Raw genomic sequence first — 24,273 nt, 5'->3', positions numbered from 1 at the left:
GCTCCCAGAGGAGTGCAGAGTTGGCAAAACTCTGCAAACTCCACTGGCGGAGCAGAGTTCACCACCCACCCCTCATAGCAACCTGCAGGCAACTTGTATATCTTTCATGAATGCGATCCAGCAGCACCAACTCCATCCATCTCCAACCACAAACAGAACATATATTATAAAATGCATGTGAGATTGCAAGATTAAACCCTCCCAGACATTCACTCAGATAAACTACAAAAGGGCAGACAACGGCAACATGTAATGATTTAGGAACACAGTAACTATAGGACAGAAACATCTAAAGCAACAGTAAAAATAGCAGCATTACACTTAGAGGGGATAAGACGTAGGTCTATTTATACATCTGAGGTAAAAAAGTGCAATAATTTCTGAACGATAAAACTTAGGAACATCTTCTTCAAGACAGATGTCTTACCAACAGTTATTTAGTTTGGGAGATTGTGACCTGCCAAATATTTTTATATCTAGATCATGGCACTGTTTGCGCTCATATTACGCCCGACAGCTGGGTTAAACTCTTTGAAGAGATTCATATTTGCATCTCTTACACCCCTCCAGAGATAAGAAGGGCTTGTATGAGTGTGTTTCTAAATTAGCCTTTTTAGTATGAGAAGTAAAAGTTGCAATCTTATGGCAATCTAAGAACAAATCCCCGGGACCAGATGAACCCCACAATTTATTTGTAAAACAATCCTTTAGTCTGTGGTCTACTAATTACACAGACACTAAATGAAGCAGCCGAAGGTATTCTGTTGTCCTGGTCAACATCTGTAATTGTACTGGTTTTCAAAAAGGGTGATTAGAACAACCCCACTGCTACCTTTCAATATCTTCAATTGACTCTGTAGTAAAGGTCATAGGGTGGGTGACTCTAAACAGGTTAAAAACCTGGCTGATAAAAACAATATTCTCTCAGATCTACATTATGGGGTTAGACCTGGTTTGTGCACAAACAATGGGTGCTTAAACCTGTATCCTATTATCAACAAGTGTACAGTAGCCAAACCAAGATCTATTCATAGGACCTTTATAAACCTTACCTCAGCCTTTGACAGAGTAACATTATGGAACATCTTAGGGACCTAGGAAGTCAACACAGACTTTGTTTATTTTCTGGAAAGGATTTTATTATCTAATTGCATTTATTTCCCCTTCTGTAGGAAAGTTTTCCATTCTGTTGAACAGTCTTTTTGCCCACCCTGCGGGTCAGATGGGGCAATGACCCATGATCTGCCCCTCAACCCCTGGAAGGGGGTGGGCAGAAAGCTGTCTAGGCCCCAGGGATTTCTTTTATTTAAAAAAAATAGACGGTTGTGTGATGTCCAAAATGGATCCACCCCTAATAAAAAGGTAAACAGTCTTTCTGCCCCATCGAGGGGCAGATGGGGCGATTGCCCCCGATCTACCCACCGGGGGGGGGGGTGGGTGGCACAAAGCCCACCAGGGAATACTTTTTTAAATACAAGTAGAGAGGTGGTGGCTAACCAGAATGGGTATGGGCAGGCCCCCACCCCTAATAAAAGGGTAAACAGCCTTTCTGTACCCATGGAGGGTCAGATGGGGGTTATGACACTGATCTGCACCTTCAGGGGGCAGAGAGTCCGCTAGACGCTAGGGAATTATTTTGTTTAAAAAAAGGGGGGTTGGCCAAGATGGCGGAGTGAGCAGACGTACTGCTCCCGAGCTCACACCGCCGACCTGATACAGCACTGGCCCGCGGGCTGATACAGCTACGGTCGGCTCAAATTTAGGGGGCTGGAGAGGTTGCGGTGCCAGTGGGGGCCACCCTGGAGTGGAAACGGCGCCTGTAGATGCTTATTCTTGGGCATCAACCCTGACGAGAGCGGACAGCGCGCAGAGCTGGAACGGGCCACGCTGAAACACTTGACAGCGGAAGGCGGGATGAAGAGAGTCTGGTGAGGCGGAGCCCGGATCTCCGAGCTGCCCGAGGAGCGCGGCAACCTCAGACGAGATACCGGCACGCCGGCCGGGGCTGGTGCCGATGAATCGGTGAGACTGTGACTGCAGGACGCGGGTGAGGTGCCGTGGTGCGCGGCCCGCCCACCATTTTGAAAGAGAGGCGTACCGTGCCTTGGGCCCGCACGGGCCCATCAGCGGACTTTGGCGCTCCCCGGCTGGGGTACTGCAATAGGGGCCCGGGGGAGCCCATGAGAGAGCTGTAGAGGCGGAAGGCGAGTGGCGGAGCAGCTGTGACTGGGTACGGGCCTCTCCTGCCTAGACCGGGCCTGACAGACCTCGAGGGCCCGGAGGAGGCCGGGCCTTGCGGAGCTCGGGTGCCCGGAGGAAGCTAAGGGAGGAGCAGATTATGGAGCCGACCCGGGAGTTGAGGCAACAGATAGAGGTGAGGCCGCCAGCTTGCTGCCAGCGTAGCCAAGGCCTAGTCCCTAAGAGCCGTGGGACGGACTGGTAGGCCGGCTAAGTGGGCCTCGTGGGATGCGGCCTTAAGGCTGGTTGGTGACCCGGGAGCGGTTCTGCCGGACAGGGGCCACACTGGAGGAGACCCCACTTGGAGTGGTAGTATAAACACGCCAGCGGGGTGGTGGAGGAGAGTCCAGGAAAGAGGGATCCAGGCCCGCCATTTTGAGGCTGTGACTTGGCCGACGCCGGGTCCGAGCACCTACTGCAGATGGCCCTGCAGTGTCGCTAGCGCCCTCCTGCAGCCGAGCCTTGGTGCAGCCACACCGGCACTTCCTGCATAGTTAGAGCCCAGGCAGGAGAGCTGAGGACTGCCATGCCGCAGCGCTGAGGGGGCAGGGGGAGGCCCCCCTGGCCCCAAACATTGCCTTGATTCCAGGCCTGGCCTAGACGGACTTCAAGCTTGGGAGTCACAAGAGGGGACTAGATTGCGGCGGAGCTAATTGAGGCCTGTTGTAATGGTTGGCCAGCAGAAGTGGTTGAAGTACCAGTTTGGAATAGCCAAGTACACCGACTGGGTGTACTTGGCTTTACCTTAGAGGTGAAAAGGGGCAACACAGAGGATAATGGCGGAGGACGTTGGGTCGTCACTGGCTGTGAGGTCTTGACGACGACTCCAGAAGTGAGGTGGCCCCTGGGAGCAGCTGGTTAGGGCGAGGGTTGTCCGCTCTTTTGCAGTCTGCGGGATCCCTCAGACACCTGGGCTCTGTTGCCTTCTAATTGGGACACTGGTCGACGCTAAGTGCAAATAGGGACTGGGCGCTACACCACAGAGGTTCTCCCACAGCATTTCTGGATCTAATTAAAGCGAGCTATGTCCTCCCCCAGGGTCCGCAGAGACAAGACCCTTATAGACTTGTTTGCGAAGGCACAAGCTGGACAGTTGACTTCCAATATGGCGACAGGTGCCTCTGGCCCGACATCAGAACGTGTCGATGGCGCGGAACCCATCACCAAAGCGTTTCTTGAGTCTATGTTTGTCGCATTGAGGTAGGATATCCACACTCTCAAGCAGGAGTTCGCAACGGGGATCAGGGAGGTCTGTCGGGATGTGGATGGCATTGGACAGCGGGTCGCTGAATTGAATGGCAAGAGCGACGGGTGAGACACGGAGATGGCGGCACTTCAGCAAGAGGTCATCAGGATACACAATCAGCAAGTCGATCTCCAAACCCACCTTGTGGACCTGGAAAACTGTTCTCGGCGCCATAATATTCGGATCAGGGGGGTGAAGATAGACGACGACTCGAAAGACCTTTTCACCTACACGAAAGAGCTCTTCAATCACATCTTGGATAGACCCCTGGAGACGGAACTGCGCTTGGACCAGGGGCATCGCATGGGCCCTCCACGGGCACCATCGGCTCCACCGTCAGATATATTAGTCTGTGTCCAGGACTATCGCACCAAAGAAGCCATCCTCCAAAAAGCGCATCAGATGCATCCCCTGAAGTTTCGTGACCAGCTGCTGGTGCAGTATGTAGAGCGCATGGCGCAAAAGGGAAGAACTTATCCACCCTCACCCTGCAAAAACGGAGGACCTTCAAACCTGTTACCATGCACCTCCATCAGCGCAATATTACGTACAGCTGGGGTCATCCGTTCCGGCTGGTGTTCCTCATGGATAACAAGCTGTACCAGCTACGTTCGTTGTCAGTGGTGTGCAGGCTGTTGGGGATGGAAATCCCCAAGGAGGAGAGTGGGGATGAGGGCCTTAAAGAGGTCACTGACGACTCCAGACCACGTTGGCACCAGCAGGGCCATAGACGTCATCCCAAGAAGCCCCCTGCTGCAGAAATTACGAGGGGCCAAAAGTCGGCTTTGGAAGCTGTCTCCACGGAACTATCTACCTCCCAGCCTGGCTGACTTTTGAAGATATACCTAGCTGACTGGCCGATTTGTTAATGTCCAGGTCGTGGGTGGGAGGGGAGCTTTCTCCTTGTTGGTAGATTACCCCAAACTGTATTATTACCGATCATCGCCGAATGATGGACAATGTATTCCTATTTACTCCTTTCAATTGTTCCTCCTTTTGATACTACTAGGGGGTTGGGTTGGGGGGGACTTGGGGTTCCTTGTCCACTTTTCGATCTCAGATGGAGGATGGACAAGGTACTGTTATTCACTGTTTTCGGTTGTTCTTCATTTTGGGTTTTCTTGGGGACTTTATGGGGGGGATCCGGTGTTCCATGTCCACTTACCCAGTTAGAATTAGTGTAGGTTCACACGATTACAGGGCCCTAGGTCACCCGATCGCCCCGCGCTCCAGTGGTGCCATGTGTGACATCTTGCCTAAGCTGGCAAGATTTGCCTAAGCACAATTCCTCTCCGACCAGAAGCAGGCTGGATACAGCAGACACAATCGGATCTTGCACAGTTCATCTGGAGTGGTCGGAAACCAAGAATGAGGCGAGCTCTGGCGACGCTTGCTCCTGAGGGTTGAGGACTTGGTGTTCCTGATCTCCGGGTCTACTTCCAAGCAGCTCAGCTGTGGCACCTGGTTGAATGGAGCCGCTGGGAATCAGAGAATCACTGGCTGTTTCAGGATCAGGCTGTGGCGGCGCGACCCTTGCAAGAAATTCCCTTCTTGCGCAAGCCCCATAGACCCTCTAACTTATATGCCTCGTACATTACACGGGTTCCTCTTGAAGTGTGGGACGCTACTAATATCAAACACAAACTCACAACCTTCCCGTCTCCACTCACCCCATTGATGGACAACCATGATTTTACTCCCGGTATGGACACGGTCGCCTTTGCAAAGTGGAGGCCTGCTGGGTGTCGCTTTCTGTATCATATGTACGACGCTGAAGGGGTCGTCCCGTTCTCCCAATTTAAGCAGGAATATGGGCTTCCAGAGACCGAGAGGCTTAGATATCTGCAAGTTAGGCACTGGGCGCTTCAACCCCAGGTCCGCTCCGAAGCAGATAGGCACCTTTCCCCTTATGAAAGATGGCTCATTACACGCACGTCAGACAAAAAACTCATCTCTAATCTTTACAAGATGCTGCAAGTAAGTCATACCCACACATACAATTCCAGCAGAGCGCGATGGGATAGGGTACTAGGCAGGACACTTAGCCATAAGGAGTGGGGGAAAATATACTATAGAACCCGGCACTCTGCATACCACATGGGGCTTACTGAGACTCTCACGAAGGACGTAACATACTGGTATTATACTCCGGAGCGCTTACATGCAATGGACCACACTCGAGAGGCGACATGTTGGCGTGGCTGTGGCCAAGTAGGTACTTTAGTGCATCTGTTATGGGAGTGTGAGCAGGTTCAGCCCTACTGGACCCAGGTACTAGGCGAGGTGGACAAACACTTCGAGACTGAGATCCCACGCTTTTCAGCATACATCTTGCTGGGCCTCCCTAACCCCCGACTTACCCGCTACGATCTCGCAGAGGCAGACAGATAGAAATTGCGCTGGGGTCCGCGACACAAAACATACTCATACACTGGTGCACTCCCAACACCCCAACATTTACAGGCTGGCTGTACCGTCTGTGGCATGTACTTGGTATGGAGAAGCTGACACTCACCATGGCGGAGGAGGGATCCAAATATGACGAGCTGTGGCAACCCTTTCTGTCGCTCTTAGCCACTGAATTCAGAGAGGACACATGCCCCGATACCTCCGGCTGCTGTGCCTCACCGATTCACAAAGGACGGTCTAGAGGGGGAGGTCGTTTGTGGTTTAATCTACCTTAGGTAGTGGACATAGAACACAGGGAGGGGGTGGGAGTTGGATGGGTGGGGGGCGCCCAAGGGTGTTGTTTTTCTTTGTTTAGAGATATTTCATGTATGCGACACCAGCTGGATAGGCGCCTACTGCTGAGTTTGCGCCTTTAACTTGCTCTGTAAAGCTGTATGTTCCACAGCATTGTTTGATAGCTAAACATACGTGGTCCTATTTGTGTGCTGCAAACTTAATAATAATAAAGAAATGTAAACCATAAAAAAGAGGGGTGCAGGCTGCCCACCATAGACATGGCCATGATTCCATCCCAAATAAATGGAGATACAGTCTTTCTGCCCTCCTGAGGGGAAGATGGGGTAAACCTCCACCTCGATTTGCCCCCTTGGGGAGGCAAACAACCCACTAGTTGCCACGGAAATTAAAAAACACAAATAGAGGGTTGGGGTTGCCAACCTTGGAATGGTTATGCCCACACCCTAACCGAAGGGGACAACAGCCCCCCCCTCCCCCGCTCGGGTGTAGATGAGGTTAACCCTATCTGCCACCTAGAGAGTGGAAAGCCCACTCTATATCAGCAATATATATTTTTAATAAAATAATGGGGTAGGTCTTTACAATTTTAACATCAGGGCCTACTCTCACTCCTAAAACCTCAACAGTTTTTCTGCTCCCCTACGGACTAAAGCATCCCTTCCCAGTGGCAAGCAAGATGTTTTTACATATTGGCCAGGAGTGTGACTAACTTCATCATCCCACTTGCAATGGTGAACGGCTGCACCTTTTGGGCTTGGGTAGTCGCTACCAGGATAAACCCACCAGACCCAGACACTTCTGAAAACTAAATATCTGGGGAAGTCCATGGCGGTGTGCTTCACAAGCATCCCGCACCATTTTCCCAACAACAATGCCCTGCAAACCTCAAGCATTGACTAAAAACCACACATTTTCCTCACATTTCTGTGAGGAAAACTTCTGGAATCTGTGGGGAGCCACAAATGTCCCACCAAACAGCATTCCCCCAAGTCTCTCAATAAAAATGGCACCTCACTTGTGTGGGTGGGCCAAGAGACCTCGACACAAAAGGCCCTAAAGTGCTAATTGGAGAGATCAGTAATAGGGGTAGCAGCGGGATGTGTGACCATGCTCGGCTGCCACCCATGGAAACCTATCAACCACAGACACTTTTGAAATGTAGACAACCAGGGGTTTCCAGGGTATGACTTGTCTTAATCACGTGAGATTTTCTTACCCACAATGCCCTGCAAACCTCAAACTTTGCCTGAAACCATGCATTTTCCTTACAGTTCTGTGATGAAACCTTCTGTAAACCGCAAGAATCCACAAAATTCCTACAACCCAGCTGCGCCACTTGTGTTGTTGGGGCTTTGTGCCAGGAACAGATGAAACCGAGGTCAATAGGAGTCTTCATGCAAGGGCTCCAGTTAACCTTGGTTTGATCCATTCCTGTCATAGGCATTAGCTTGTAGAGATCAATAGGCAGACCGTTGGGGCCCGCAACTTTACCGGGGTCAAGTCATTGTCCGCTTACTACTCCTGAACTAGTGCCTTATCTGACTGCGAAAGGGTTGGTAGTGGGATATCCAGCAGTAGTTTGCAGGAGTCCTCAGTCATAGCAGTAAAAGTCAAGGAGTACAGGCAATTATGGTAGGCAACAAAGGAGTTGGCTATTCCTTGCCTATTTCTAATTCAATCTCCCCCTTCACCCCGTATTTCAAGCACCCACCGGTTCACCTCGTCCCTGTCATCAAGCCAGGCCATGAGCTTCCCTGCTCTGTCACCTACCTCGTAGAGATGATATTGTGTTGCGCGATGGTTGGCTTTAGCGGCTTCCATTGCGATGTTTCAATAATAGTCTCTTTGTTTAAAGTATGGTGTAAGTCTCCCCGAGTAGTGTCAAGGACTCGGGACACCAGCTTCTGGATCTCCCGTTCAAGTCTTTCTAGGCAGACCCCTTTTTCTTTTTTGTGTTTCGCGATTAATGAATGGCTGTATGACTGTTTTGCATCCCTCCCAAACAGTCAGCGATGAAGTCAGTGAGCCCTAATTTTCGACAAAGTAGTTCACAGTGGTTTCATCGGAGGCCCGCACGAATGCGGGGTATATTGAGAACCAAGGACTAAGTACAATTTGTTGGCCAATACTGCGGGCAAGCAGGCCGTAGATCACCCAAACCGGAGACTGATCAGCGATGTTTCTCTAGAGTGAGGGAGCTGATGGGAAAATGTGAGTACGTAGTCGATGCGTGAAAGACTGCCATGAGCTTCCAAGTGGAATGTGTGCTGTTTTGATGTGGGGTTGTATGAACACCATGTATCAATAAGGCCGAGTGCGGCCATAAAACTTGGCAATGGGGAGACGAAAGTTGATGAGAGGGCCAGCGGTCATTGCTGTTGCACAGATCAGTGTTGAACTCACCGCCCAGCAGGAAATCACCATCTGGGAACTGTAGGAAGAGTGTGTTTTGTTCAGAGAAAGACACATCATGAAGTATTGGGGGTATATATATTGAAACAATCTGGAGTGTTTTTCCCTCCCGATGCCCTGAAAGGGCCACCTTTCTCCCATGTACGTCTCGCCAAGTGTCACGTATTATAAAGGTCAATGACTTTCACAGTAGGATACCAACCCCTCTGGAGCCCGTGGTATAACCAGTGTGTGCCACCATTTTGTATTCACATTTGTCTAAGGAACGATAAGTGTTTCCGTGTAGATGTGTCTCATGAAGGAGGACTAAGTCAGATTAATGTATCTTGAGGAGTTGTCATACTGCTCGCAGTTTAATCATCTCCTGACCCATTAGCATTCCAGAGTGGATAACCTTTTTTTCCCTTTCACTGAAGGGCCTTATTCTTGCGATAAAGGTGGGGACAAGGAGACAAGATTGCAAAGGAAAAAGAAACAAAGCAGGAGCAAGGATAAAATAGACTGGAGGAATAAAGGGCAAGTGATACAAGTGTGCATAAAAGTAGAAGAAAAGCTGGAAAACACCATTGGGAAGAACAGCGATACATAGGAAGTGGAGAGAAATAGACTTTGAGGGTTTTTTGGGGATAAGATAACACTTACTTTTTTGTTTAATCCGAAGGCACTGGAGGTGGAGTGCACAGCTGGTCTCTGGAGGGAGTCTGTAGGACTGAAGCCTAAGGAACACAGAAGAAACAATTCAGTGAGATGTCTAAAGACTTGTTTAAAGACTAGCCACAAATCAAGGAATTCGATAATATTGAATCATCTTCTCCATCCAATTTAGTGGACAAGATACGTCCTGACCTTTCAAACCTAGGAAGAAGATACAGTGGAAGGGACCTTTCATATTGGCAGCAACCTATTACCTCGAATAAAATTCCCTTGAAAGACTAGTGGCCAGATGTAGCTAATCCCCGATTCTTAAATACCGAATCATACCGATTCGGTATTTAAGAACTGGCAATCGGGATGTAGGTATATTTACCGAATCAATTACCGAATCGGTAAGATTCGGTAATTACCAAATCGGTATTTACCGATTTGTTAATTGCCATTGATTCTTATGGGCCTTGAGGCCCATAGGAATCAATGTCAATTACCGAATCGGTAAATACCGATTCGGTAAAATTACTGAATTTACAAGGGGGACAGGGTTTCACTTTGACACCCTGTTGCACCCCTGATTCTGGCTTGTGTGCAATGTGGCACACATACATGCCCTTAGGGCATGTATGTGTGCCACATGGCACAGGTGTACATGCACAGATGTGCATGTACACTGGAATTCTTTATTTACCATGAGATAGTATTTCATGGTAAATAACGAATTCTTAAGGGTCCGTGGCACTATTTTAAGTGCCACCTGCATCTGGAATTACCGAATCGGTAAATATACAGAGTCGGTATTTTACCAAATCTGTAAATTTACCGAATCGGTAAATTTACAGATTCAGTCAAATTCGGGCCCCCTACATCTCAAAAACCAATTACCGGTCGGTAACGGCCGAAATCGGCCGTTACCGACCGGTAATTGGCGACCTACATCTGGCCCTAGGTGCTTTTATTCTTTCCTGGCAACATTTATGCTTAATAAGAGTCACATTATTGGTCTTGAAAAAGATGGTCTAATTGAAACTTCCATCGAAATGAGTTGATGCCTCATTACATAATTTGTGTAGTGGCTGTAACTACAGATTCCAAACAAGGCACATAGTATTGGGTCCAACTTGTATTGTTTCCAACACGGATGTGTGTCTTCTAATGACAAATTGTACTGTCTTGTGCGTGTACTCTCTAGGATAGGTTGTATTGTTAGTTTACTGTATGTATCTCTCTTATTTATATTCATTTAACGAACTGTCTATAGATGTAGTTAGTGTTGCCACAGCTAGTATTCAAAATAACCTGTGCGATTTCATCTATGTATTGCAAAGCACTTTTTAAGCTCATTTGTTTGTTTTTATGAATTATCCACTTTGCATTGTCTCTGTATTTTGTTTTAACTATAATAATAAATAGACTTATTTTCTATTTCTTGTATTTTGACCTTGGGTATACTATAGGTTTCCCTTTGTGTGTATGGTGAGTGACGAGTAATATAAGACTGTGTGTTTTCAAGTGACATGATTTCTAGAATTAACCCAAAGGAAGCTTTAATTTGAAATGGTTAAAGGTACTGCCAGTCAAATTGTACTGCGGGTCTGAAGGTATGCAGGGACTGGGAAACATACCTTAAGAAAAAATCAATTAAAGTGACGTTTGGAATGATCCAAAGAAACAGTTGAGATGGGGAGCGACAGTGGCCTCATGGCTAGATGGTCAACCAGGTGTATAGTTATGTAAAGCGCTCCGATACCTTCGGTTCGAGTTCACTCTTTATAAAAGTTGCAACAGAAGTCAGGGGACGGAACACAGGTATCTGACCTCCCAGTTCATTTATTGTGCTGTGTGCTGGCACGGCAATGGGAAGTAGGGGGCATAAGTAAACACAGACAACAGGAGGGAGCAGACAACAGATCCAGTTACAAAAGAAGCATTCAGTAGAGTGGCTCAACAAAAATAAAAAAGTACCTGGCAAACGTGCGAGCAGTGCAAGGACACACGTAACTGGGCCGTGCTCTAGGGGAGGGTCACATCCAAGAAGAGGGAGGTGGCCACCAGCAGGAAACAAGCGATTGAGAGTGGCTAAGAAGACATCCAATGGTAAGTAATGGGCAGCCTCCAAGCCCACCAACAGTAAACAACATGTCTTGAAGAGACAGCGCTTGCGCGGTCTCGCCGAGACCTAATAAAAAGCCCCTGTGGTCAACATCGCCATATATGGTAATAATTCAAGCCAAATTCAATTCCAGATAATAGAGTCAGAAGAAAAACCATATCCTAGAGAAGACATTGAAACACTACTATCAGCCAATATGAAAATAATGTGGGCCAAACACCACTCAGCTAAATAAGAGTGATAAATGAGATGTGTTTTTTTAATGCTAGACGACATGGTTGATGTTTCTTGATAATATGTAACCAATTGGTCATGATTGGTACCAGGCTTCAGATTAAAGAACTTGATTTCTCTTGAGAATAAGCACTAAATAGGATAACCAAGCAGTTGAGATGGTTTGTGTTTTGAAAACTATATAATATTTATTGTTACTATATAGTAGCGAGCGACCCATGGACTTTTCACTTATATAGCCACTTGTTTGTGAATTGTGCTGGCCTCCATATATAGGAACCAAGTTTCTCTCAAGAATAAGCAGTGCTAGCATCAAGGGGATCCATCCGGCAGCTATTTGTGAATCAGACCGGGGATTCGTCTGGCCCCAGTAAAACTTGCTGAATTTGTCCCGTTGTAATTTGTCAACACGGACACTAGTAGCAGCACTCACACAATGTCTGCTTTCTATTTGGAGAGGCAACGAGTAGGCAGCAAAGGGGCTTTCTTATTTTGGATTCTAGCTGGGCCCAAAACAAAGGCTGAATGTAAATGGACAGTAGTCCTCCTCTTGTTGGAGTATAATCTTGGCTGAGAGCTATCTTGAGCCTAATACCTTGACACCAATGCAACAAGGAGAAACAAAGACACAATCAATCAATCAATCATAGCATTTGTATAGCACGCTACTCACCCGGAGGGGTCTCAAGGCGCGGGGGTGGGGTGGGGGGTGGGGGTCTGCTACTGCTCGTAGAGCCAAGTCTTGAGTTGCTTCCTGAAGGATAGATGGTCCTGCGTCAGCTGGAGGTGGATGGGGAGGGAGTTCCATGTCTTGGCTGCCAGGTAGGAGAAGGATCTTCCTCCGGCGGTGGCTCTGCGGATGCGTGGAACGGCGGCGAGGGCGAGGCTGGTGGATCGTAGCTGGCGGGTGGGAGTGTAGAAGGTCAGGCGGTTGTTGAGGTACCTGCGGCCCAGGTCGTGGAGAGCCTTGTGTGTGTGGGTGAGGAGTCTGAACGTGATCCTTTTGCTCACGGGGAGCCAGTGCAGGTCTCTCAGGTGTCCGGAGATGTGGCTGTGTCGGGGGATGTCCAGGATGAGTCGTGCGGAGGCGTTCTGGATGCGTTGGAGTTTTTTCTGAAGTTTGGCTGTGGTTCCGGCGTAGAGGGTGTTCCCATAGTCCAATCGGCTGGTGACGAGTGCCTGGGTGACCGTCTTCCTGGTTTCGGTGGGGATCCACTGGAAGATCTTTCGGAGCATACGCAGGGTGTTGAAGCACGACGACGAGACGGCGTTGACTTGTCTGGTCATTGAGAGGGAGGAGTCCAGGATGAAGCCCAGGTTGCGTGCGTGGTCCGTTGGCTTGAGAGCGGTGCCCAGGGCAGGGGGCCACCAGGAGTCGTCCCAGGCGGAGGGCGATGATCCCAGGATGAGGACTTCCGTCTTGTCTGAGTTCAGTTTCAGGCGGCTGTTCTTCATCCACTCAGCGACGTCTTTCATCCCTTCGTGTAGGCTGGTTCTGGCGGTGGCGGGGTCGTTTGTGAGGGAGAGGATCAGCTGGGTGTCGTCGGCGTAGGAGATGATGTTGAGGTTGTGTTGGCGTGTGATGGCTGCGAGGGGGCTCATGTAGACATGGAAGAGGGTGGGGCTGAGTGATGATCCTTTTGGTATGCCGCAGATGACTTCGGTGGCCTCGGATCTGAACGGGGGGGGAGGCGGACCCTCTGGGTTCTTCCGGTGAGGAACGAGATGATCCACTCCAGTGCCTGCTCTTGGATTCCGATGTTGTTGAGGCGCTCCACTAGGGTGCTGTGACAGACCATGTCGACCGCTGCGGAGAGGTCCAGGAGGATGAGGGCCGCTGTTTCCCCATTGTCGAGCAGGGATCTGATGTCGTCTGTGGCTGCGATGAGGGCGGTCTCGGTGCTGTGGTTGGCTCGGAAGCCGGACTGCGAGTGGTCGAGGGATCCGTTCGTCTCGAGGAAGGCGGCAAGCTGTCTGTTGACGGTCTTCTCGATGACCTTGGCAGGAAAAGGGAGGAGCGAGATGGGACGGTAGTTCTTGAGGTCGGTGGGGTCCGCTGTTGGTTTCTTCAGGAGGGCGCTGAGCTCGGCCTGCTTCCAGCTCTCCGGGAAGGTGGCGGTGTTGAAAGAGGTGTTGATGATGTCCCGGAATTGTGGTGCGATGATGGAGTCGGCTTTGTTGAAGACGTGGTGGGGGCAGGGGTCGGTTGGTGATCCGGAGTGGATGGTGTTCATCACGTGGGTGGTGTCTTCGGTGCTGACCCTGGTCCAGGCGCGGAGGGTGGTGGTGGGGGGCGTTGGCTCGGTGGTTGGGTGCGTGGTCTGTGCGCCAAAGCTGTTGTGTATGTCGGCGATCTTGCTGTGAAAGAACGAGGCGAGTGAATCGCAGAGGTCTTGCGAGGGAGTGATGTTGTTGTTTCCTGCGCTGGGGTTGGAGAGCTCTTTGACGATGCTGAAGAGTTCCTTGCTGTTGTGGGCGTTGTTGTCCAGTCGTTCCTTGAATGCGGTCTTCTTGGTGGTGCTGATCAGCTGCTGGTGTTTGCGGGTGGCGTGCTTGAGGGCAGTCATGTTGTCTGTGGTCTGGTTGTTGCTCCAGGCTTTCTCGAGGGTACAGCAGTTCTACTTGGAGTTCTTGAGTTTGTCGGTGAACCAGGAGGCTTTCCTGCTGCCGGGTCTGCTGGGAGGGGTCTTCAGTGGTGCGAGGTTGTCTGCACAGTTGGTGATCCACTGTGTGAGGTTGCTGGCTGCTTCGTTGGGGTCCGTTGTGCTGGCGGGAGGGTTCTGGCTGAGGGAGGTGGTGAGCTGGTCGGCGGTGATCTTGTTCCAGCTCCTGCGAGGAACCTGTTGCGTGTGGTGGTGGGTCGTGGTTCTTCTGAAGCTGAAGTGTACGCAGCTGTGGTCCGTCCAATGAAGTCCGGTGGAGTGGCTGAAGGAGATGTGCTTGCTGGAGGAGAAGACGGGGTCAAGGGTGTGGCCAGCATAGTGGGTGGGGGTGTTCACCAGTTGCTTGAGTCCGAGGTTGTCCAGCAGGGTGGTGGTGTTGGTGTCATTGTTGTTCTCCAGGTGGAAGTTGAAGTCCCCTAGGAGGATGTAGTCAGTGGAGGGGAGGGCATGCGGGCTGATGAAGTCTGCGATGTCTTCGCTGAATTGTGTGCGTGGTCCCGGGGGTCTGTAGATGAGGGTGCCTCTGAGGGTCGTCTTGGGGTCGGTGTGTATCTGGAAGTGGAGGTGTTCGGCGGCGGTGAGTGTGTCGTCAGAGTTGGTTGTGATGCGGATGGTGTTCTTGTGTACGATGGCGATGCCTCCTCCGGTCTGGTTGACGCGGTCCCTCCTGGTGATCTTGTACCCATCCGGGATGGCGATGGCGATGTCGGGGGCTGAGGAGGCGTTCATCCAGGTTTCCGTGAGGAAGGCGACGTCTGGTGAAGTTGTGTCGAGGAGGTTCCAGAGTTCGACGGCGTGTCTGTGGACGGAGCGGGTGTTGAGCAAGATGCACTTGAGGTGGTTGTTGCTGGTGCTCGGCTTGGCGGGTGCGGTGCAGGTTCGGAGGCAGGTGAATCGGCAGGCTTTGCAGGTGAAGGGTCCGTGGGTGCGTTTCGGGGTGGCTCGGTAGCAGGCGGGGTTTATCTCTTCAGAATTACTTAAGCATTTGACTTTGTTCAATCCCTGTATATAAGAGATGTGCTTGCACTGTAAGAATGCCGGATGTATTGGTCTGTATAAATAGCAATTGAAATAGGATTAACTATTTTTTTTAATTGTTTTTTATAGCGCTACTTATCCCAATGTAGCATGTCAAATCAATTTAATCACACGCACAGACTATCAAAGACAATAAATCATACAAGGGTATAACTCAATGTCCAGGATGTTACATAAGACATTGATGCTTTCAAGTTGTAGGAGTTACACATCGTCTTTACAGGTAGGGATTATATGTTAACAGTGCATGGCCGGGAGAAACACAAAGTCAGGATTTAAAAAGTAACAGTGCTTGTGGTTGTCTGTCCTAATAAGACTTTATTTCTACCTAAATAAACATCTTGTTAGCAACCACATAACAACAACAGATTGATAAGAAGAAAAAACATTAAAGTTCTAAACCCCTGCCTTGCAGTTTGCATGCAGTTCCTTGATGCCGGTTTATAGCTCACTGTTCTATATTAGAAGGATTGCAATTTATGATGTGCAAGTAATAAAAGGCTTTCTGTGTCAGAAGCAGTAACCCACCGAACTTTATACATAAAATAACAAGCATTGGCGAAGCTAATAGTTCTCACCTATGCAAGAACTTTTGGCTTTGCCAATATGTTTAAGCCATGTTGTAAACCTTGTTGGCTGCTCCTCAGCATGGCTAAAAATTAGTGGGGTAAAGGAGAGTGGAGTGTCGTAAAGGAGAGTGGTGTGAAGTACAGTGGAGTGTTATGGAGTGGAGTAGAGAGTCGTGGAGTGGTGTAGAGAAGAGTTGAGGAGCGTGGAGCTTCATGAAGTGGCGTAGAGTGGAGAGGCATATAGTGTTTTGGAGGGAAGAGAGTGTCATAGAGTAGAAAGGCGCAGAGTGTTTTGGAGTGGTAAAGTGGTGTGGAGTGGTGTAGAACAGAGTGGAGTGGTGTAGAGGGTGTTGTGTTGAGTACAGTGTTGTAGAATAGAGTGGGTTGAGTGGAATAGATTGCCGTATAGTGGAGTGGCATAGATGGGAGTAGTAGAGTAAAATATTAGAGTGGAGTAGGGTGTCTTAGAGTGGAGTGGCAGAGTATCAGAGTGGTGTGGAGTGGTATAAAGTAGTGTGTCATAGAATAGAGTGGAGTAGAGAGAGTTGGGTACAGCATCGTAGAGTGGTGTTGTAGAATGGCGTGGAGTGGAGTGTCAGAGTGGAGTACACTGTCAGAGTGGAGTAGAGTTTAATGGATTCGAGCATCAAAATGGAGTGTTGTAGAGTGGAGCAGAGTGGCCTAGAGTGAAGTGGAGTAAAGTACAGTGTAGATTGGCATAGAGTGCTGTGGCGTAGAGCCCATTGGTTTTGAGTACAGTGGTGTAGAGTGCTTTGGCATAGAGTAGATTGCTACAGAGTAGAGTAGTGTAGCATGGCACAGCATAGAATGCAGTGGCGTATAGTAGAATGTTTCCGAGTAGAGCGAAGATGTGTAGAGTGGAGTGGTGTAGGATAGAGTGGCATAGGGCGCACTGATGCAGTGGGGTGGTGCAGAGTAGAGTTGAGTGGTCTAGCCTAGAGTGGTGTGGAGTGCAGTGGTGCACAGTAAAGTAGACATAGAATAGAGTGGTGTGGAGTAAAGAGGTGTAGAGTGAAGTGGTGCACAGTAGACTACAGTGGTATAGAGTCCAGTGGCATAGAGTGGTTTAGAGTTCAGTGGTGGAGAGTACAGGGTTACAGAGTAGAGTGGCATATATTACAGTGGTGTATAGTAGAATAGAGTGGCAGAGTACAGTGATGTAGAGTGCAGTGGCCTACAGTGTATTGGCTTTGAGTGAAATGGTGTAGGGTGCATTGGCATAGAGTTGATAGTTTCAGAGTAGAGTGGCATACAGTGCACTGGCATGGGGTAGGGTGCCGTAGAGTGCAGTGGTTTAAAGTAGATTAGTGTTTAAAGTAGATTAGTGTCAGAGTTGCTTGGCGTACAGTGCAGCAATGCAGAGTAGAGTGGCATAGAATGTAGCGGCGTACAGTGCATTGGCGTAGAGTGCAGTAGAGTGACAGAGTAGAATGGCATGGAACGATGCAGAGTGCAGTGGAGTAGAGATGAGTATAGTGGTGATGAGTGGAGTGATACAAAGTAGACTGTCATAGAGAGTAGTGGCATGGAGTAGCCTGTGGTAGAGTGCTGTAGAATAGAGTGCCGTGGCATGGATGCAGTGGCACAGAGTAGAGTTGAATAGAGTTCAGTGTCAGAGCTTAATGCTGCAGAATAGACTGTGGTAGAGTGCAGTGGTGTATAGTAGATTGGAGTAGAGTGCATTGAAGTAGAGTAGTGTGATGTCGAGAGCAGTGGCATAGAGTACAGTGATGCAGAGTAGAACAGAGTGGCGTAGAGTGCAGAGTAGATTGACAGAGCGCAGTGGTGTAGAGTGCATTGGTTTTCAGTAAAGTGGTGTAAAGTGCATTGGGGTAGAGTGCAGTGGCCTAGGATAAAGTAGCAAAGAGAATAGTAGAGTGGCACAGACTGGAGTGGCGCAGCGTAGATTGCATTGGTATGGAGTACAGAGGTGTGGCAGAGAGTAGATTCTTTTCAGAGTAGAGTGGCATGGTGCCCGGTAGAGTGGAGTTGTGCAGGGTAGAGTGCAGCGGCATAGAGTGCAGTGGTGCAAAGTATGGTGTGGTAGAGTGCATTGGCATAGAGTACAGAGGTGTGGCAGAGAGTAGATTCTTTTCAGAGTAGAGTGGAATGGTGCCCGGTAGAGTGGAGTCGTGCAGGGTAGAGTGCAGTGGGATAGAGTGCAATGGTGCAAAGTAGTGCGGTAGAGTGCATTGGCGTAGATTGATGTAGAGTAGCAAGGCGTAGAGTGTAGTGATGTAGAGTGCAGTGACAGTGCGGAGTGGCATGGTGTGGCCTAATGTGGAGTGCTGCAGAGTAGAGTGGAATGGGGTAGAGGCGAGAATACATGATGTGGTAGCGCACTGTTATTACAAACAACACATCTTATATAATACAGTTTTACTGATAAAAGTGCATAGAGCATAAACAATGTGTGGCGATATCATCTCAAGTATTGATGGTATTGAAATATTTGTTTCCCCGCACTTCAGCATTACTAGAATTACCCCTTGTAGCCAGCATGATTGTCACCGAAATCCACTCACTTTGAAAACAGAGAAAGAAAAGTAAACACCAAGCGTCCTGGAAGACAAAGCCTGACATTTGACCTTTGCCATTGAATGCACAGCAAATGCGATAGAACAAGATTTAAATGCCTGTTTACAGAGAAGGAGCACTGGGAAGCATACCCTAAATAAGGGTTGGGCAAAGGAAAGAACAAACAAATAACGATAGCAAATAGAAAGCAAGAAAATGTGAGTTACAAAGCAAATGGTAAGCCAGGGGCGGAATGCATCCCTAGGAAAGATTTCTGAATGTCCCCAAGTTGGCAAACCAGACAGCTGTGCTGTGCTGTATGGTGGGCTTTGACCTAAAAATCTGTGATTTACAGGAGACTTATTAACCCCCAAGGCTACATTAGAAGTCAAAGCTGCGACTACAAATACACACAGATCTCTCCAGCAAGTGCATTAAGACTCATATAGCAACATTTCGATGTCCGTATATGCTGCGACACAAAAGAGTCAAAGTGGACAGTTTCTTTGATAAAAAACAAATGTTTCTTATTGCCCGAGTGACATGATGCCCAATTATATCACACCAACACCCATTAAGACTGAATTTCATCAGCACCATGGGGTTACTCCTGCAGCACCTCTCTTGTGGAAATCAAGGTCTGATAAAAAAGCAAGCCCCTGGGGGAGATTCCCACAGATGTGCAGTGGCCGTCCTATTATTGTTTGCCTGTCATATCATGCTCGGGGGTACAGTGAGGCAGCAGGCACTTGAGAGTAAGAATTGATGGGGGAAAAAATACAGATCTGAAAATTAGAAGGGCGGATCCCAAAACCCTAATAATATTTTTGTCCGATGCAAAACAGTTTGTGAGCACCCATGCTGCAGATGATGAAAGGTTGGACCCTCCCCAAGGATAGCATCCTTTTATGACTGGGCACTTCCTATGCTCACATCCAACAGAGAACAAGCCAAAACCAGTAGGGATCCACTTGCAGGTATAGCACATCTTTTCTCATACGTTGCCCTTACACTCTTGCTCTGACATAGACAGGTCAGTCTCTCCCATCCAGGCACAATACCAAAACAGTTATAACATAGGCAGTACGTCATTCACACACGTTGTACCCATCCACACACTGGAATCCAAGGCATTAGTGTTCTGTGTCAAAACACTCTCCATCCATAATTGCTTTTTCATCCATGTCACTCCCACAAAGAAGGGTGCTATACTCTGAAAATGTGTTTTTGCACCTTGTCAGGGCTATCAAGCGCTATGTATGTGAAAACAGAACCCCACCCTGGGATAGATAGTGGAGGTGGAAGGGGAGAGGCTGCACAGGAGAGGGGGAGAGGCTGCACAGGAGAGGCGGGAGGGGGAGAGGCTGCACAGGAGAGGCGGGAGGGGGAGAGGCTGCACGGGAGAGTTGGGAAAGGGAGAGACTGCACAGGAGAGGTGGGAGGGGGAGAGGCTGCACAGGAGTGGGGGAGGGGGATAGGCTGCACAGGAGAGGTGGGAGGGGAGAGGCTGCACAGGAGAGGAGGGAGGGGGAGAGGCTGCACAGGAGAGGTGGGAAGGGGAGAGGCTGCACAGGAGAGGTGGGAGGGGAGAGGCTGCACAGGAGTGGGGGAGGGGGATAGGCTGCACAGGAGAGGTGGGAGGGGAGAGGCTGCACAGGAGAGGAGGGAGGGGGAGAGGCTGCACAGGAGAGGTGGGAGGGGAGAGGCTGCACAGGAGAGGAGGGAGGGGAGAGGCTGCACAGGAGAGGTGGGAGGGGAGAGGGGGAGGGGGAGAGGCTGCACAGGAGAGGAGGGAGGGGAGGCTGCACAGGAGAGGAGGGAGGGGAGATGCTGCACAGGAGAGGTGGGAGGGGGAAGAGGCTGCACAGGAGAGGCGGGAGGGAGAGGCTGCACAGGAGAGGAGGGAGGGGGAGAGGCTGCACAGGAGAGGTGGGAGGGGAGAGGCTGCACAGGAGAGGAGGGAGGGGGAGAGGCTGCACAGGAGAGGTGGGAGGGGAGAGGCTGCACAGGAGAGGAGGGAGGGGAGGCTGCACAGGAGAGGTGGGAGGGGAGATGCTGCACAGGAGAGGTGGGAGGGGGAAGAGGCTGCACAGGAGAGGTGGGAGGGGGAGAGGCTGCACAGGAGAGGTGGGAGGGGAGAGGCTGCACAGGAGAGGAGGGAGGGGAGGCTGCACAGGAGAGGTGGGAGGGGAGATGCTGCACAGGAGAGGCGGGAGGGGGAAGAGGCTGCACAGGAGAGGCGGGAGGGAGAGGCTGCACAGGAGAGGTGGGGAGGGGTGAAGGGTCCTCAGCCCGGGGGGGGGGAGGGTCCTCAGCCCGGGGGGGGGAGGGTCCTCAGTCCGGGGGGGGGGGTCATGCCTTGAAGGGGGGGGGCAGAGTTCAGGTTGTCCTCAGCGGTGGGGGGGGCTGTAGACTCTACCTGCGCAGACCCCTGCTCAGAGCCCTCTCACCCTCGGCCTGGGACGGTGAAGATGTCAATCCGAGTCCGGGGGTGACGTCCGGGGTCAGAGGGTGAAGGTCACCGCACAGACCGAGGATCTTTCCTCCCCTACAGCTGCTGGAGCCGAGGAAGAGGCCGGAAGTGACGGCATTCACTGCTGGTGCTGTCTCTACCCTCGGCGATCGGAAAAGGAAGTGACGTATCTGCCGGTCTGAGAGTAACTGAAAGAGACGACTGGACTGCGAAGCAACACATAGACATCAATGACCCGGACCAGGCCTCGAGGCTGAACCGGGCTACCTCTTCCGGGTCAGAAGGCAGAGTCAGCACCAGCTGTAAACGCTGGCAGGTCCCTGAACCTTCAGAGGGGGGATCTTTGTCTCGGACCCTCAAACCCCTCCAGGCCCCGGGTCTTCAGCCCGAGGAGGAGGAGCTGGATCCGTCCGAGGCTTCTGCTCAGGTAGGAGGCTGAGGCCCCCGGGGGCTTGAAACCATCTCTCCCCGGGCCGAGCTGAGCTCTTCTGGGCAGAGGCCTCTGCAGGGAGCCCCGGCTTTATCGCGGTCTCTGGGGAGCAGGAGGAGGGAAGCCGCGCCCCTTAACCAGGGCTTCAACTGGGGGGTGAGGGAGGTGTCTCTCAAAGGGGGTGAGACTATGTATAAAGGGCGTGGCTTAAACATGTCCGATACAAACTCTGTCTGCTGCCTGGCAGGTACTCTGCTGGCTCCTTCTGTTATTGCATCCAGATCTATAATAAAACAACTAGAATGCACCTAAAACAATCAATGGTGTTCGTTGCAGGAGCAGAATGAGTAACAAAAACACCTTTGTGGTAAATAATAGTGAAAATGCTTCATTTCTGTAATAATGATACTGCGAAAAAACTATACTACTCCATTAGAAACGTTAAAGAAAACTGTAAAATACTTTTATTTACTGTGGGCTTGAGAAAATGCCTAGAAGCTGGCAATACTTGACAGCAGCTGCCCGTGCAACAGCATTAATCAGTGCAGACCCGGTAAATGTAGATCCTTAGTTTGCGCTCTGCCAGTCACACCTCCTGCTCTGCTGCGCATGTCCATGGTGTGCTCTTCCAGATCACTAGCAGGTGATCGTGTTGTTCCATTCTTCGCTCTTACCAGGGTTCCATTGTGGAATCCAGCGGATGGAATATGTGATCGCGGGAGGCATAGCTGCCAAGGTTTCAGATTGCCATGTGTGACATTTTCATAATTTCATTACAAGACAGGAGGCTACATTATGCATTAATCCTTTTAATGCAGCTCTCACACAGCCGCTTACGTCACAAAGGTAAGAACAAGAATTAGGTGACATCATAGTATCCATAAAGGCCAGGTGCCAAGGGAGATCAGCCTCTTTTAAATGCGGCTCTCAAACAGATAAGTTGCCTTTACTACTCTTTGTCTTTACTAATGTTAACACTTGATATTGATATTGATAGTTGTTGATATTGATAGATCTTTTTACTGCTTATTGAACCTTGCCCATATATATGTATGATACTGCTTATATATATGCTATACACCGCTGGTGCTCTTGCTGACCCCCATAGGGACTTGTGTGTTCCCAATTACCGGCGTTTGTGTTACCTTTGCTGTAACCCCTTCCCAAGACTTCCAATTTTCGGTTGTCTTCCCCGCACCGTGTGTCTTCCCTGTACCCCCCAGTACACTCGATTACACCCGCCTTACACGCCGACCGCTCACGGCTCCCGTTTACTCCTGAAAACAAAATCGCCCTTTAAGTATGCCTTAAATTCTAAAATGGATCACCTTCTTAAAACGCACCATCGCTGCCCGTTTCCCTCGCGCTGTGTTCCCGATACCATCCCGGTATCTTGCGCCGCCTCGCGTGTCCCGCATTAGAGGAATGTCCCTCGGCAGCGGCGGCGCAACGCCCCCTGCCTCCTAAGGGTCATTCCTCTTCTCCCAGCACTGCCTCGAGCACGTCAGTTGCTGTGAGGCTTTCCTGAGCTACCGACAGACTACTGCTTCGACCAAATCTTACCACAACCCTGCCCAAATACGTCCATAGGGCAAACGAAGGCATTCTCTGGCAAGCGCAGGCACAACTTTACAAAAAAAAAAAAAACGTGGCATTCATACAGATAAAAAAAAAAAAAAAAAAAAAAGAGGGAAGATAAGAGGCAGGTTAAGCCTTCTGTTTCCATTATCACTAAACAAAATGTCAGATATGGAGAGCGAGGATGCTATGGCTTCCTCTCCCTCTCACAATAGTGACGCTTTCAAAAACTTTCTGAAAAAGGAAATGAGAGCATGCATGCTCGATACCTTTAGCGAGGTAACGTCTCGTAAGAGGACCCTCAGCGACCTTGGGCAACACCCTAATGACCCTACAAGGCTCAAAGCACCTAGAAAAACCAAGCACACTATAGATAGTCGTGCGGGGAACTTTGGAGGTCCTAGCACCTCTCTGGATTCGGGAAGCCTTAGCGCTCCAAGAGGCATTGGTGCCCCTCGCGGCACAACTAGGTTGGGTACCCCTGGCGGTACAACTCTGGAAGGTGTCCTAAGCGGCACGGCTGGTCACGGTGCTAGTGCTCTTTCCGATACCTACTCTGACCTGGAGGAGACCTTCGAGGAACCCTACGACAAGTTCATTTTCGATCCTAATGACTACCTCTCCAGCGACTCAGACCCCAACTCGTTTCCAGATTTAGACCCTCCTTCCTCCTCCAAGGATACCATCCTTGACCCCCTAGGGGGAGAAATGTTTTCTCCTGTCAATATCTCACGCCCCAATAGCTCTAAGTGGTCCCCCCAGGAACATGTCGGCAAGTTCATAACCAAATGGTTGAGAAACTCCTTGGAAACTGATACAAGGAACATTATGCGCGCTGAATGCCCGAGACCATGGATTGGGGATAAGGTCTGCCAGACCCCCAACCTTGACCCAGACCTTATTAAATTTCTCTTTAAACTGGGAAAGGACCCTAGAAAGGGGCTCGAAAGAGCATTTAAATCCTGCCAGGACCGTCTACTAGACATCCTAGGCCCTCTCACCAAAATCCTTGATCTTGCTGAGGAGTCCTATATTTCAGATACTCCCCTCGACACTGCGCTCATCAGGGGTTGGAGCCAGAGAGCCATCGTTCTCCTAGGGAACGCCAATTCGAGCCTCAACATGGAAAGGAGAAAAACTGTCTTAAACAGAATTAACCCCAAACTCGGGGACTTGGCCGACAAAGAACCTTCTTCCGAACCTCATGGCCTACTCTTCGGGCAAGATATGATTAAGTCAATTGGCAGATACGTCGCGACCTTTACGGCGCTTGATAGGGCTCAAAGTAACCTGAAAAAAGTCTTTCCATCTAATGTTTTTGATCAGGCCGGAAGAAGGGGCCGTTCTTTCGGCCGTGCCAACTTCCGGCCTTATAACTCCGGCAGAG

General features: G+C 50.0%; 1 protein-coding gene across 1 annotated transcript in view; it reads right to left on the bottom strand.

Annotated features, from left to right (window-relative positions):
• The window catches only part of LOC144773600 (uncharacterized), a 160,207-nt gene extending 139,265 nt beyond the window's left edge, over nucleotides 1–20,942 (bottom strand). The window contains exons 1-2 of the mRNA XM_078658740.1: nucleotides 20,825–20,942; nucleotides 9,245–9,318 (exon numbers count right to left, since the gene is read on the bottom strand). The gene's annotated coding sequence lies outside the window, so the exon portion shown is untranslated. The remainder of the gene's footprint in view (nucleotides 1–9,244; nucleotides 9,319–20,824) is intronic.
• Between the last annotated feature and the right edge of the window lie 3,331 nt (nucleotides 20,943–24,273).

The sequence above is a fragment of the Lissotriton helveticus genome, chromosome 8, assembly GCF_964261635.1.
Source record: "Lissotriton helveticus chromosome 8, aLisHel1.1, whole genome shotgun sequence".
NCBI classification, from domain to species: domain Eukaryota; kingdom Metazoa; phylum Chordata; class Amphibia; order Caudata; family Salamandridae; genus Lissotriton; species Lissotriton helveticus.
This window is presented reverse-complemented; position numbering and strand designations above follow the sequence as displayed.